This window comes from Tupaia chinensis, unplaced genomic scaffold (assembly GCF_000334495.1).
Source record: "Tupaia chinensis unplaced genomic scaffold, TupChi_1.0 Scaffold000561_1, whole genome shotgun sequence".
Taxonomy (NCBI): domain Eukaryota; kingdom Metazoa; phylum Chordata; class Mammalia; order Scandentia; family Tupaiidae; genus Tupaia; species Tupaia belangeri.
In genome coordinates this window covers 3,495,341-3,511,039 of record NW_006160074.1, presented here as the reverse complement: position 1 = coordinate 3,511,039, position 15,699 = coordinate 3,495,341, and the positions used below count along the sequence as shown (strand labels likewise).

At 40.4% G+C, this 15,699-nt stretch overlaps 1 protein-coding gene and 1 pseudogene across 1 annotated transcript in view; one reads left to right on the top strand and one right to left on the bottom strand.

The window, feature by feature from the left end:
• The window catches only part of LOC102488024 (eukaryotic translation initiation factor 2 subunit 2 pseudogene), a 38,676-nt pseudogene extending 29,125 nt beyond the window's left edge, over positions 1-9,551 (top strand).
• The window catches only part of CSTPP1 (centriolar satellite-associated tubulin polyglutamylase complex regulator 1), a 224,113-nt gene that overhangs the window by 151,891 nt on the left and 56,523 nt on the right, over positions 1-15,699 (bottom strand). The window lies entirely within an intron of this gene.

Below are 15,699 nucleotides of genomic sequence, written 5' to 3'. Positions count from 1 at the left end.
AACTCCTGCTAATGTCCTCTACTGCCTTTGACCCAAAACTAGAGTGAAAGGGAAATGATAGACTATAGTCTACACAGGTCAGCCCTGCAGAGTAGAAAAATGTTCAGGGACGAAGAGAAAATAACCGGTATAGTACTGAGTTAATGGGAGATCCACTCAGTTGGGTAGAGTTGGGAGGTAATTTGTGATAAACTCATAGGAAATCAAACAAACCAAAAAAAATAAATAAATAAAGGAAAGATAATCCCAGGGATAAAAGGTTGTGCAACATGGCTTACATGTCAATAGTGTTTACATGGTTACAAAATGTAAACATTAGTAATGGCATAATCCAAATCACCAGTGTGGGATCTGGGGGGGGGGAGGAGGAAGTAAAAGTGTATATGTATGGTGAGGTATGTTAACGAGAGGACACAGATAATGCCTAAAACCAAAAAGTCAAGAAGCAGCAACGTAACCAAGTTATTTAGAGATTTTACTCAAAGGTATTAAACACACTTACCCCTCGGGAATGAGAAATTACATTGAGAGAGTTGGGGAACACTATTCTTTCCTAGTAATTTTCATGTAACTATTTTATCCTTCAAATAGTTTGCATGTATAACTTTGATTTTAAAAAAAAATTAGAGGAGCCAGCAGGTGGCATAGTGGTTAAGGCGCTAGACTCCTACATGATCAATTGCGGTTCAAGTCCCAGGCAGCTTGAAATCCAAGCTGGATACATGTGTGTGCAAGAACAAAATTCCAAGAGGAGAATGGAGGAGAAGGGACTGTCACATGGTCATCCCCTCTGGAGGGTGATTTCTTGTTTTCTGTTTCTTTGTCTCTCTGGTGAGCATACATGCCCTAGAGCAAAATTCTAAAATAAAAAAAAATAATAATAAAAAAATTAAAAAACTAGAAAAAGGAGACTCAGATTAAAGGACTACCCCACTCAGACACCCTGGCCTTTTAAGCTCAGTTAAGACGTTCTTCTATACGTTCTGATCACCCTGACCTTTCACGTATCTCAAAATGCAGTTTCACTATGGGCTGATTTTATTGTGAGTACCCTCAAGGGAGGGGCTGCCTTAGTAATCACTGTTTCACCAGCACTTATCATAAACTCAGGCATATGGGGGTATGTAAGAAACATTTCCTAAACTGAATTATCTCAGTCAATGGCAATGACATCCTTCTAGTCATAGAAGGGTAGGGCATTATAATGACCAAGTATCTCTCTAACGCCCCCCTCTATTTTACGTCCTGAGTCCTGTCAACCATAGGCCTTTTGCCTTTCCTAATATCTCCCTGCTAAGTTCCCATTCTTTATTATTCACCTTTTAAGAATCACCTGAGGTGCCATCTCTCTCTCTTTTTTTTTTTTTTTTGGTGCCATCTCTATCTAGAGAATTTTCTCCCAAAATTCCTAGTCAGAATAAACCTCTCCTTTTATTTATCCCAAAATACGTTGTGTAGAATTCTTTTTTTAAAATTTCCATTTTAGAGAGAGATTTTTGCTATAGGGCACATGTGCTCACCAGGGAGACAGAGAGACAAAGAGACAGGAAGCGAGAAATCACCTCCTCAAGAGGGATGGCCATGCCATGGTCCCTTCTTCTCCATTCTTCTCTCAGAATTCGGGGCACGCACGAACACTCATGAGTTTTAAGCCACTGGATCTGGGACTCAACACGTGGTCGGCCATGTAGGAGTCCAGCACCTTAACTACTACACCATGCACTGGGCCCATGTTGCCTAAAATTCTACTTGGCACTATTTATTAGTGTCTCAGTAGTTATGCCTATGTTTTTCTCCTTGAGTACAAGGTTCTTCAAGTCCAACTGGCTCTTCATCTTATACCCTTCACTAGTATGATGTCAGGCATACAGTAGGTTCACAATCATTACAGAATAATAGTTTTTTTGTTTTGTTTTGTTTTTTTTTTTTTTAGAGATGTTTTTGCTATAGGGCACGTACATTCACCAGAATGACAGAGAGAGACAGAGAGACAGAAAGCGAGAAGTCACCCCCCAGAGGGGATGGTCACGCCGCAATCCCTTCTCCTCCATTCTCCTCTCGGGATTTTGGGCACGCACACGCGCCCGGTGTAAGTTTATGCCACTGGGTCTGGGACTCAAACCACAGTCGACTACGTGGGAGTACAACAACATAGTCATTATGCTAACTGATGGTCCCTCTTTTTTTTTTTTTTTCTGGTATGTAAACTGTAACTTTTTCCCATCTCCAACATGCCACTTTCTTGTTTCCCAGTAACAGTATGCTGATTTTTCTCCAGGGAACTTAAACCACACTTTACTCCTTCACTATGTGGTTTAAAAAATGAGTATACTCAGGGGACCAGCAGGTCGGCCATGTATTAAGGCACTGGACACTCCCACATGGCTAACCACAGTTTGAGTCCTGGACCTGGTAGCTTGCTTTCTCACTTTCTCTCTCTTTATATCTCTCTGTGTGTGTGTGTGTGTCTCTCTCTCTGGTCAAATTAACACAAACAAACAAACAAAATTAAATAATTCTTTTTTTAAAATGAGTATACTTAATTCATTATTAAATGAATTTAACTAGCTGTGTATTCAAAAAGGCTTATGGGTATGGCTTCAAACAGGCTGAATTTAGGTATTCAACTAATGGTTTTAAAATAACCAGAGAGTGCTGACAGGTGGTATGGTGGTTAAAGGCACTGGACTTCCACGTGGCTGACCGCAGTTCAAGTCCTGAGACAGGCAGCTTGCTTTCTTACTTTCCCTCTCTCTCGCTATCTTTCTCTGGTCAAATAAAAAAAAATGATAACAACTAAAGTTGAATAAAATGATTCTTTTAAAAATTTTTAAGTAAATAAATAATAAAATAAAATAACCAGAGGTAGACACCAGGCCAGTCTAATCAGCTTATTCCTTTTGCCTGGTCACTATGACTGGCTTAGCTGGGTATGTGATATAAGACAGTCCAAGAAGCATCAGGCCAGGACTTGTTTTGCTAGAACTACTGGGAAAGAGAGATTCTTTTTCAATCAGAATTACTATACTTGATAGGTACGGGCCTAGAGCTGCTAATGGCCCTCATGCTGCTAGGTGAGCCAACCTTGCAGAGAGAGAAAACAGGAGAGCTGGATGGAGAGAGGACGATTTCTGATGTCATCATTTAAATACCTGTATTTAGCCTGTTTAAAGTCAGACTACCTACCATCGACCTTTTGGTTGCATGAGCCAGTTAAATCCATATTCATTAACATTTACATTAATTCATTCTCTCTCTCTCACCATTCTTTTTATTTTTTGGAGAGGTTTTTGCTATAGGGTGTGTGCGCTCGACAGAAAGACAGAGAGAAATAAAGCAAGAAATCACCCCCCTAGGGGGGATGGCCATGCCACAATCCCTTCTCCTCCATTCTCCTCTCAGGATCTTGGGCACGCATGCACATATGCCCGATGAGTTTAAGCCACTGGGTCTGGACTCGAACTGTGGTCGGCTACATGGGAGTTCAGCGACATAGCCATTACGCCAAGTCCTGGTCCCTCTTTCTCACCATTCTATGCTGAGTTTCTGTGACCTGCAAATGAAAGAGCCCTACCATGTATGTTTTCCCTTTGGACTGCTCATGCTCTGGGCCAAACAGTGGCACAGCAGTAAAGTGTGACCCTCCGCGAGTCAGATCCACGAAGGAAGGTTCAGAGTTCCCACCAAGGGACCGCTCTAAGACTCCCTACGGGGAGTGCATGTGCCCAGGGTCCAGGGCTGGCTGAAGCTAGGGGTGGAATGCGGCATCAAGGTTTTGTTGGGGGTATTGCCTCTGTCTTGCTCCTTCATGAAATAAACAAACTTTGAAGATAATATTATAATAATATTAATACTATTTTAAAATAATAAATAAGTAAATTGCACAATTTGAGGCCAGAGCATATGATAGCACGTTTCCTTTTTTATCCTTCGCAGCACCTAGCATAAAATTAAACACCAAGTAAATACTCCATAAATATGAAATGTAGAACTTAAATAAATATAGTAGTAGTCACTATTCTGTCCAAATGGCACCAACACAGCCAGAGAGCAAGAGGACCAAGTACTTTCTAAGTAACAAAGAATAAAAGGGTTCTTTCTGAAAAATTCTTTTTGAACTTTAACATTAGACCCAAGAATATCTGGCCTTAGTAACATCAAAAACTCCTTTTCCCTTGCATTCCCAAAAAGGATAGAGGGAAAAGAAGACTCAGACCGTGACTCCCGTAGAGTCTGGGAGAGCCCTGGTTCTGACCTGTGTGGAAGGGCCTGAGAGAAGACCTAGTGGCATAATTCAAAGCCACAGCTCCCACAGCAAGCCTAATCGGACCTGTCAGCCAGCTCCATCATCATACGCCTGGAAGAAAGGTCAGGGGTCACAAATTATTTTCAAAGCAGCTAAAAGTACAAGTGTAAGCTTCTCCTCTTGTTCTTTTTTCTTCCTCCCTGCATACAGCGATAGATTGCAATTTTTCTTCTTCCTGATCTCTCTCCATTCCTTTAATCAAGAATATATTTTTTTAAGATTTTATTTAACTTTATTTATTTAATTATTTTTTAATTTGACCAGAGAGGGGCAAAGAGGAAAAGAGAGAGAGAGAAAGAGAGAGACAGAGTGAAAAAGCAAGCTGCTATGTCTAGGACTTGAGTCACGGTCAAGTTGTGGAAGTATAACACCCCTAACCATCACACCACCTACTGGCCCCAAGAATAGATATTTTAAAAGACTACCTCTTTCTTTAAGCAACTATCAAAAAATAGGGGATGGCAGGTGGCCCAATTCTTTAAAAAAATTATTATTATTATTTTATTGATTTTTATTTTATTTTATTTAACCAGAGAGGGACAGAGTGAGTGAGAAAGTGAGAAAGCAAGCCGCCACGTCCAGGGACTCAAACCGTGGTCTGCCATGTAGGAGTTCAGTGCCCTTAACCACCATGCCACCTGCCAGCTCCTCTGAAATAATTATTTAAAAAAAAAAAAAATAGCAATAGATGGCTTCAGTGAAGCCTTCTCTGACTTCTATGTCAGAGTCATTCCCATAGCCCAGTCATTCAGTACCCTAATGTCTCCCTTTGTTTTCTTTTCTTTCTTTTTTTTTTTTTTGGAGAGGTTTTTGCTATAGGGCACGTGCACTCACCAGACAGACAGAGAGAGACAGAGAGAGAGAAAGCGAGAAATCACCCCCCAGGGGGGATGGTCACACCACAATCCCTTCTCCTCCATTCTCCTCTCAGGATCTTGGGCACGCACACACACACGCCCAGCGTGAGTTTTTTAAGCCACCAGGTCCAGGATGCGAACCGCAGTCGACTACGTGGGAATCCAGTGACATAGCCATTACACTAACTGCTGGTTCCCAACTCCTTTGTTTTCTTCATAGAACTTATGCTATCTGAATGAAACGAACTATTTTACTTACTCACTGCCTGACCTGGATGTAGTAGGCCTTATATAAACATCTGATAAGTATATACTTATTCACTTATCATCCATACCACAACATGCTCATACCAAGTTTTATTACTGAAAAACTGTCTAATCTATTTTGCGGTAAGAAAAATTTAGACATTTATAAGGATATGTCAGAAAAGAAAATGGGTTGGAAAACCTGCTGACTAGGGCATGAACAATGGAGAGGAAATCAGCCTAGCCTAGGTGGTATAGTCCGTACAGAACTGAGCTGCAGTCTAAAAGCCAAGGGGTCGATCACAGGTTCAGATCCCCAGGTTGGCCTGAAAACACTAAGGACATACATGAGGGCACCCAAAATCCTAAAAAGCTGAGGGCTAGGGAAACGGGGTCATGGTGTGATGAACTTGCCCCATGTGTGCATGCACTCTGACATGAAAACAATAACAGAGAGCAATACGCTGATTATGAATGAAGTTATATTCTTAAAAAGCCATACAAGACAAGCAAATCCACAGCTCTCAGAGGAAAAACTGAAGTGTGATGAGGATGAACACATCGTCAACAATTAAACTTTTTTTTTTTTTTCCTGTTTGTTCTAGAGAGAGATTTTTGCTATAGGTTGTGTACGCTCACCAGAGAGGTAGACAGACAGGAAGTGAGAAATTACCCTCTGGATGGATGGCCACATCACAATCCCTTCTCCTCCATTCTCCTCTCAGGATCTTGGGCACACACACGCACACGTACCAAGCATGAGTTTTAAGCCACGTGCCAAGCATGAGTTTTAAGCCACTGGGTCCGGGACTCGAACTCTGATCACTGCGTGGGAGTCCAGCAATGTAACCATTACGCCATCTGCTGGTCCCCATTTGAAGTTTTTTCGCACCTAAGAGATACAGTTCTGAATTTCTTCCTCATATTACTCCTGAAAAGTTCAATAGTGCATCTATGAAATCATGCTCACACCTAAAAGCTTGGTTTCTGTGGCTTGGTTAAATTAAAAGGGTGCTGGAGAGAGAACAATCTCTACTTTCATCCCCCTATTCAATCTCTTTTCAAATTTCAACAACCACAAGTCAGAAGTCAATACTCCTAAATTCCTATCCCCTGATATGTACACTCGAATTCTTATCTTCTTTCCAGTCATCTTTCAATGATGTCAATATCAGAGACTTCTCTTCAATTTCTACCATCTAGCATGTTTCTCAGGTTCATAAGAAAAAAGTGAAATATATATATCTATATTTTAAATGGATCATTCACAGGTTTTTCAATATAAACAACCTATGACAGACTGAGAAAAATATCTATTTTGGGGAAAAGCTGTGGCTGATAACTATTTCAAATTCCTAACACAGGTTTAACTCCACTTCTCACCATGCAAAAATTTCAAAATTAGTCCGACTATGTTCATTCTTCCTTTATCTCAAATATTTCAGGCAAACAGCAGGTGGCTGGTGGTTAAGGCAGCTGGATCCCGCATGGCCAACTGCATGGTTTGAGTCCTGGACATGGTAGCTTGAAAAAGACACCAGGCATGTGTGCATGCATGTCCAAAATCCCTAGAGAATGGAGAAGGGATTGGAGTATGGCCAACCACCCTGAGGAGTGATTTCTCACTTTCCCTCTCTCTCTCTTTCTGTTCCTCTCTGTCCCCTACCCCTCTCTAGTGAGCATATATGCCCTATAGCAAATTATAAAACATTTTAAAATAATATTATTAGGAAGCATTTGGGGGAATTTTTACCATCACTGAAGCAACTATCGAGAAGGCCCACTCTCAACCAGGAAAACTGATGAGATGACTTTCCAAGGAAGCTTCTGATACTTGTGAATACTGACTGCTCTGTTGGCAATTTCCAATATTTTCCTATGAATCACACTAAAAGTTGACAGGAGAAAAAATTTACCAGGGATGGTGCTAAATAGCAAACAAAATCTAAGTATTACTTGTAAATAAAAATAAAGTCTAATCTCCCTCTTCCTTTTTCCCTTTAAAAGTCACTGGCACATAAAGTTTGTAAGAATTCAGTTTTATATGATAACTAATACAGTTCTAAATGACCTGTGAATATACAAAAATTGATTATTACAAGGGTTCTTGATTGCAACAGAAAACAAATGTCGCTATGTTAAGCAAAAAAAGGCTTTGCTAGAAGAGTATTAGTGGCTCATAAAATCCACAGGTGGCTGAAAAACCAGTCTTGGAAAACAGACAGGAATCAACAGATCTTAGGGATGTTGAGCACAGGAAACTGAGCGAAGGTCTCTCAACAACAATCTGATCCACAAGCAGTTACTGAAACTGACCTTTATTTCCACTAATGTCTCTTCTCACTTAATATGGCCAGAGTCAGTTTCTGGTGCTTTAGTCAAGAACATTTACTGCTACAGAATTTGTATAAAGTGAGTTTTTTTTAAGGTTTTTGCCATAGGGCATGTGCACTCTCGGAGAGAGACAGAGACAGTAAGGGGGAAAGTGAAAAATCACCCCTGGGGGTAGGGGGAATGGCCATGCTGCAATCTTTCTCCTTCATTTTCCTCCTGGGATTTTGGACACACACACACACATACACACACACACACACACCTGGAGTGATTTTCAAGCTGCCAAGTCTGGAACTCAAACTGCAGTCGGCCATGTAGGAGCCCAGCACTTTAACTACTATGCCACCCACTGGCCCCAAAGTGAGATTTTTTTTTTTTTTTTTTTTTTTTTTAAAAGACCAGCCAGTCCCTCTTCTCAGGGATTTCATTTCTCACCATGATTTCCATCCACCGTCCCCAACTTACTTTCTTGTATTCAAGTCATATCAAACCTAGGATCTGCTTTTTCATTTCTATCTTCTTCCCATGAAGGCTTCCCTTCCCAGAGTTCCATTCTCCGTCCTCTGTCTGATAATCATCTATACATTCTTCTAGGCCCAAGTTGAACAGCAGCCATCTGTGAATCCTGACTGTACAAATAATCACTTATCCTACATGGTTTATTCATTAGTCCAGCAGTTCTAATGCTTTGTTTTTGTATCTATTATTTTCACATGACAATAAATTCCTTGACTATGTCTGGCACAGTAACTGCATACAGCAAATAATCATTTTAAAAATTAAACGAAGGTATTCTGGGCCCACTCAAGTCACAGCCATTTCCAGGGATGAGATGATTATTGACCCTACTATGAGCAAGAAGAAAAAGAAGAAGCTTTTTATGTTAGACAAGGAAGGGGATGTGTAGACAGAAGAAACCCAGCCCTCAGAAACAAAGGAAATGGAACCAGAGCCGACTGAGGGCAAAGACATGGAAGCTGGTGAAGAGCAAAGTAGGAAAGAATATGCTTTTGGTGACTTAAATGACTTGAACTCATTTAATCAAAAGAAAAATAAGGAAAAAAATAGGTATTTGATATTGATGAAGCTGAACAAGGTATAAAGAATCTTAAGACTGAAAGTGATGTTCAAGAACCAGAGGAAACTTGTCATAATGCTTGGCAATAAAAAAAGAATGTTAAGTTCCCAAATGAGGATGAAATACTACAGAAATATGAAGCTGTAGATGATGATAACAGCAAAAAAGGTAACGGTATCTCATTCAGTAACTAGACAGGCCCTGCTTGGGGAGGCTCAGAAAGAGAAGACACATCATATGAGGAGCTACTGAATCGAGTGTTTAACACCATTTGGGAAAAGAATCCAGGTATGGTTGCTGGAGAGGAAAGGAAATTTGTCATGAAATCTCCACAAGTGGTCCATGTGGGAACCAAGAAAACTTATTTGGTCAGCTTTACAGATATCTGTAAACTATTACATCGTCAACCCAAAGATCTCCCAAACAAGTGGGTCAATGGATGGTAATAAAACTAGTGATTAAAGGAGGATTCCAACAGAAACAGATGGAAAATGTCCTGAGGAAATATACCACGTGCCGATCACCAGACACAATACGAGTAAGGATACCCAACTCTATTTCAGTGCGGAACTTGCCGTTCTCCATGCTCTGTTGCCCACATCAAACCGGCTTCCAGGCTGTCCCAGGCCAGCGAGCACAGCTCTGTACCAAAGCTAACACTGATTTTGCAGTGCCTTGTGGAGATTTGTTGGGATATGTTTACCAAAGCATGGATATACTATTGCATTAAAAATAAGATAGAGGGACCAGCAGATGGCATAACAGGTCACTGGGCTCCCCCATAGTCAACCACAGTTTGAATCCAGACCAGTGGCTTAAAAGTCGCCAAGGGACCAGCAGGTGGCGTGGTGGTTGAAGTGTTAGACTCCTGCATGGCGGACCACAGTCCAAGTCTCAGACCTGGCTGGCTGCTCTCTTATTTTCCCTCCCTCGCTCTTCTTCTCTCATCAAATTAAATAACAAAAAATTAAATTAAACTAAAAAAAAAATCTCATGCCAGGCATGTGTACATGTGTACCTCAAATCCTGGGAGGAGAAGGGATTGTGGTGTGGCCATCTCCCCAGGGGTGTGATTTTTTTACTTTCTGTCTCCCTGGCAAGGGCATACACCCTATAGCAAAAAAATCTCTCTTAAAAAAACAAAAAACAAAAACCCCAAAAAAACAAAAAAACTGCTAAGAAAAGCTGCTAAGTTCTTGGGCAAGTGATTGGTTGGCGATCCTTGCTCAAGCAAGATGCTCAACTGTTAACATACTCATTGCATATTTCAACAACTGTCAGAGAAACGTGATATGGGGTAAGGAGGTACTTTTTAAAAAAACATTCATAGATTTCTGTAAAATGCAAGATAAAGCTATTATAACAGTGAAAAAATATTACAAGAAGACCAGGCAGTGGGTTTCCTTCTCAGTGTTTACAAGCTACTGTCCCTTACTTTGCCTTTCTTCTTATTTCAACATAGTTGAGCACTACACAAATTAGCTGTGTTCTAATTATATATTTTCTATTTGTTGATTTTCAATTGCTACAAGTCCTATATGAGTCAAATTAGATTCTCGAGCAGGATGGTGTGCAGAATTAAAATGTGATGCGAGGCAGACCCACATGGGAAGGTTGCCACTTCCTATTTGGAAACCTCCCAGAGTACCAGGCACATGTATGTACATGAACCAGGCTAGCCGAGGCTGAGAGTAAACTGTGGCATCAGAACGCTGCCGGAATGCTGTATCTCTCTCATGCATATTCATGGCATCTTCTGTTTCTTTTACAAAATTTCAAAAGTATTATGGATTCTTTTATTACCCTTGAAGTGTATAATATTTTCTACCTCTGCTAATATAATCTTACTCTACTAGAATGCCAAGTTCTAAAACTAAAGGGGTTCCTTTACCAATAAAAATAAACAAGGCAGGGCCAGCAGGTAGTGATTAAGGGCACTGGACTCCCACATGGCTGACTGTGGTTTGAGTCTTGGACCTGGCAGCTTGCTTTCTCACTTTCTCAATGTCTCTCTCTCCCTCCCTCTCTGGTCAAATTAAAAATAAATAAATAAATAAATAAATAAAGTTAAATAAAGGCATTTTAGTAATCTTCCTGGTGGAGAAAAACTGGATGAATTATTAAAGGTATGTTTGAACTCATCAGAGAGCCACCAAGGCAAATGAAAAATGACAAGGCCAGGTTATGAGGAAATAAAACCCAGAGAGGTGGGCCATGTATTCAGTGCTACTTTTCTCCTTGAGCAGGAATTCTAAAGAGAAGGGCTCATGGATTGAATTCGAGGGATCCACCAATTAAAATGGGGAAATTTTATACATGTATTTTTACGACCCTCTAACTGAAATGCATCATTACCTTCAGTTATGAATGTAAATGTAGTACAATTAGCAGCACCTGTAACTTAGTCAACAATAGAATCTCAATTTTTTAAAAATTTGTATTTCATTTATTATCATCATTATTATTTGTTTAATTTGACCAGAGAGAGAAAGGCAAAGTAGGAAAGCAAGCCTCCAGGTCCAGGACTTGAACTGTGGTCAGCCATGTGGGAGTCCAGCATCCCAACCACCACACCACCTGCCAGCCCCAATCTCAATTATTTTTATACCACCTTATATTGTGGTTGTACGAGAGAGTTCAAAATATTCTTTACATTTATCACCACTTCAAAATAAGGTATTATACCTGCTGTTAGTTTTAGGGGCCTCTGCCAGTTCTGAAAAATGTAGCTGACAGACTGAGCAGTTAACAGTTTTGAATTAACATTAAGTTCCTGAGTTTCAAATGATTCTTGAAGCATGGAGTACCAGTAAAAAAAAAAAAAAAGAAAAAAGTGTGTGTGTGTGTGTGTCTGTGTCTGTGAGAGTTCAGAACTCATCCAGTGGGAGAAAAGGATTCTTAAAGACCCCTAAGTCTCTTCTAGCACCCTGAAGAATTATACCTGGAAATCAGTCCTTCCTGATATTTACACCTAGCTTCAAATCATTTCAACCCTTGAAGAGAATGAAGTCATCCAGGATTTATTAGTGTCCAGGCCATCTGCCAGAAGCAAATGTAAATAAACCCTTTCAGAAGAAAGATAGTATCATTCAATGCCTCACATTAGATCTATAACTTTTAATATACAATATACAGCACTCAACTAAAAAATAAAAAGTATTACAAAAGATAAGACAATGGAGTAAAAAATGAACAGATGAAATAGATAATAAAAATGAACCCACAGGGAATCCAGATAATAAAGTATGGCCTTTGTAATAACACACTTTACTATGTTCAAGCAAATGAAAGACCAGACGTAAAGAAACAGACAAAAACTGAATAGAATTCTTGAACTAAAAAAAAAAGTTGGAATTAAGAACTCAGTAGATAGGTTTAACTGCAAATTAGACACAAATTAAGAGAGAACTAATGAACTGGAAAATAAGTTAGAAGAAAATATCCAAAAATGGCACAAAAAAGATGAAATTATAGAAAATAAAAAATGCATAAAAGATAGAGGACACCATAAAAAGGTCTAATGTATGTATAACTGGAATCCTAAAAGGAACAAACAGAGTAGAATAGATAAATTTGAACAGCTAATAATTGAGAATTTTCTAAAACTGATAAGAGATGTTAATCTACAGGTTCAAGAAGCACAAAGAACACCAAACAGTTTCAACATTTTAAAACATGGGGCTAGTAGGGTATGATAGTTAAGGTGCTGGATCCACGCGACCAACTCCAGGGTTCAAATCCAGGAACTGGCGGTTTGAAAACTTGCCCTGCACGTGTGCATGTATGCACCAAATCCAAAGAGACTAGAGGAGAAGGGATTGTGCTCTAACTATCCCTCCAGGGGATGATTTCTCACTTTCCTTCTCTCTTTGTCTTTCTCTGTCTCTCTCTGGTGAGCACATATACCCTCCAGCAAAAACTAAAAACAAACAAACAAATAAACAAAACCCACAAACCACTCCAGCCCCATAGCCTAGTAGGTAAGAAAGCCAGATCTTACATAGTCAATAGCAATTTAACACCTGACCTTAGGTCTTGAAAAACATACCAGACATATGTACATACAAGCCCAAAGTCTTAATTGGATGAAGAAATGGAGAAGGGATTGCAGTGTGGCCACAACCCATGGGAGTGGAAGGGGTGCTTTTTCTCTCTCTCTCTCTGGTGAGCTCATGCTCCCTTTGAAAAGAGAAAAAAGAAAGGAAGGAGGGAGGGAGAAAGAGAAGAAAGCTATTTATAGTAAAACTGGAAAAAATGAAAACTAAGGAGAACTATCCAAAAAGCAGTCAGAGATAAAGGATACATTACTTTCAAAGGAGCAAAAATAAGACTAAAACCTGACTTCTCAACAGAAATAATGGAAACCAGAAGACAATGGAATGGTAAAATAACTGCCAACCTAGAATTTATTCTAGAAAAAACTGTTTTTGAAAAGTGAAGGTGGGGGGATCAGCAGTTAGCATAATGGCTATGTCACTGGACTCCCATGTAGTCGACCACAGTTCAAGTCCCAGATCCAGTGGCTTAAACTCATGCTGGGCGTATGTGCATGCATGCCCAAGATCTCGAGAGGAGAATGGAGGAGAAAGGACTGCGGCGTGGCCATCTCCCCAGGGGGTGATTTCTCATTTTCTGTCTGTCTTTCTGGCAAGCGCACGTTATAGGAAAAAAAGAAAAAGAAAAAAAAAATATGAAGGTGGGGAAGGCCAGCAAGTAGTATGGTGGTTAAAGCGTTGGATTCCCACATGGCTGACCACAGTTTGAAGTCCCAGACTCAGAAGCTTGAAAAGCACACCAAACACATGTGCATGCATGCCCAAAATCTCAGGAAGAGAACAGAGAATAAGGGATCGTGGTGTGGCCATCCCTCTGAGGAAGTGATTGCTCACTTTCCCTCTCTCTCATGCATGCATGTATGCCCTATGGGGGTTATAAAAAAAGTGGGGGGCTAGCCCATGGCTTCATGGTTAAGGTGGCTGAATCCACAGTTCAAGTTCTAGATCCAGTAACTTGAGAAACACACTACACAGAACACACTACATAGATAGAAATGGAGGATTGTGGCATGAACATACCTCACAGGGAGGTGTTTTATCAATTTTCCTCTCTCTTATGCATGTAGTATGTGCCCTCTACAAATAAAATTTTTTAAAAAATTAAAAAGGTGGGAGCAGTTTGGTGGTGCAGCAACAACATACTGCCGAAGTGATGCTGGATCTATATAAAACATTGCAGGTTCAGTTCCTGGTTGACCTGTACATGCTCCTTTCTGGATAGAAGAGTGGGGGTGGGGGATCATAGCACAGAGTCTTGTTGAAGGTGCTTGTCTCTCTCTCTCTCTCTTGCTTTCTTTCTCTTTCACTCTTTCTTTTTTCTTTTTTGGGGAGGTTTTTGCTATAGGGTGTGGGCGCTTGCCAGAAAGACAGAGAGAGACAGAGAGACAGAAAAGCGAGAAATTACTCCCCAGGGCGTTGTCCATGCCGCAACCCCCCTCTCAGGATTTTGGGCATGCACACACATGCGCCTGGCCTAAGTTTAAGCTGCTGGGTCCAGGATTCGAACCACAGTCAACTACGTGGAAGTTCAGCATAACCATTATGCCATCTGCTGGTGCCGTCACTCTCTTTCTCTGTGTCACTCTCATGAAATAAACTGTTAAAAAATGAAGGTGAAATTTCAAATAAGAGCTATAGATTAGTTAATAGCTCTAAATTAACCTTAAGTTCCTGATTTTGACAATAATATTATGATGATAAAAGATGTAAACTTTTGTGGAAGCTGAGTGAAAGGAATATGAGATATGGGAACTTCATATTATTTTTGCAACTTTTGTAAGTTGAAAATTACTAAACACACATAAAAAATGGTGAAATACGGAGTTTTAGAGTGGAAGGTCCATGATGGTTGAGATTTCTTGTATATTTTGTTCACTGCTCTATTCCTAATATCTATTGGGTTGTCTGGAAAGTCATGACACATTTTTGCATTGAAAAACACGCATGGCTTTCCCAATGACTTAACAGAACACTAAGTCATATGCACTCAGTAAATATTTATTGAATGAATAAATGAATAGTAGCACTAGCTACTATTTATTCAACACTTACCATTATCTTAGGTGGAATACCAAGCACTTTATTTTTTCTTAAATAATTATTTAAGTTAATTTATTTATTTTAATTTGACCAGACAGAGTGTGAGAGACAGAGAGAAAGTGAGAAAGCAAGCAAGCTACCAGATCTGAGACTTGAACCAGCCATGTGGGAGTCCAGCACCCTTAACCACCATGCCACCTGTCAGCCTCTCAAGCACTTTACTTTGATTATCTCATTTATTCCTCCCAACAATCATGTAACATGCAACTTTATATTTTATATGTCTGTATTTTCTTTTTTTTTTGGAGAGGTGTTTTCACTATAGGGCACGTGCGCTCGCCAAACAGACAGAGAGAGACAGAGAGACAGAAAGCGAGAAATCACCCCCCCAGGGGGGATGGTCACGCCGCAATCCCTTCTCCTTCATTCTCTTCTCGGGATCTTGGGCACGCACGCACACGCGCCCAGCGTGAGTTTTAAGCCACCGGGTCTGGGACGCAAACCGCGGTCGACTATGTGGGAGTCCAGCGACATAGCCATTACGCTAACTGCTGGTTCCCTATGTCTGTATTTTCTAGATGAGGCTAAGCACCCTGCCCAAGATCACATACCAGTAAGTGGCAGGTCTTCAGACATAGCTCTGACTCTGCTACAGTGCGTTCCTGTCACATAAAAACATGTCTCCTGGGGCCAGCAGGTGGCATGGTGATTAAGGCACTGGACTCTTATATGGCTGGCTGCAGTTCAAGTACCGGACCTAGTAGCTTTCTTTCTCACCTTGAC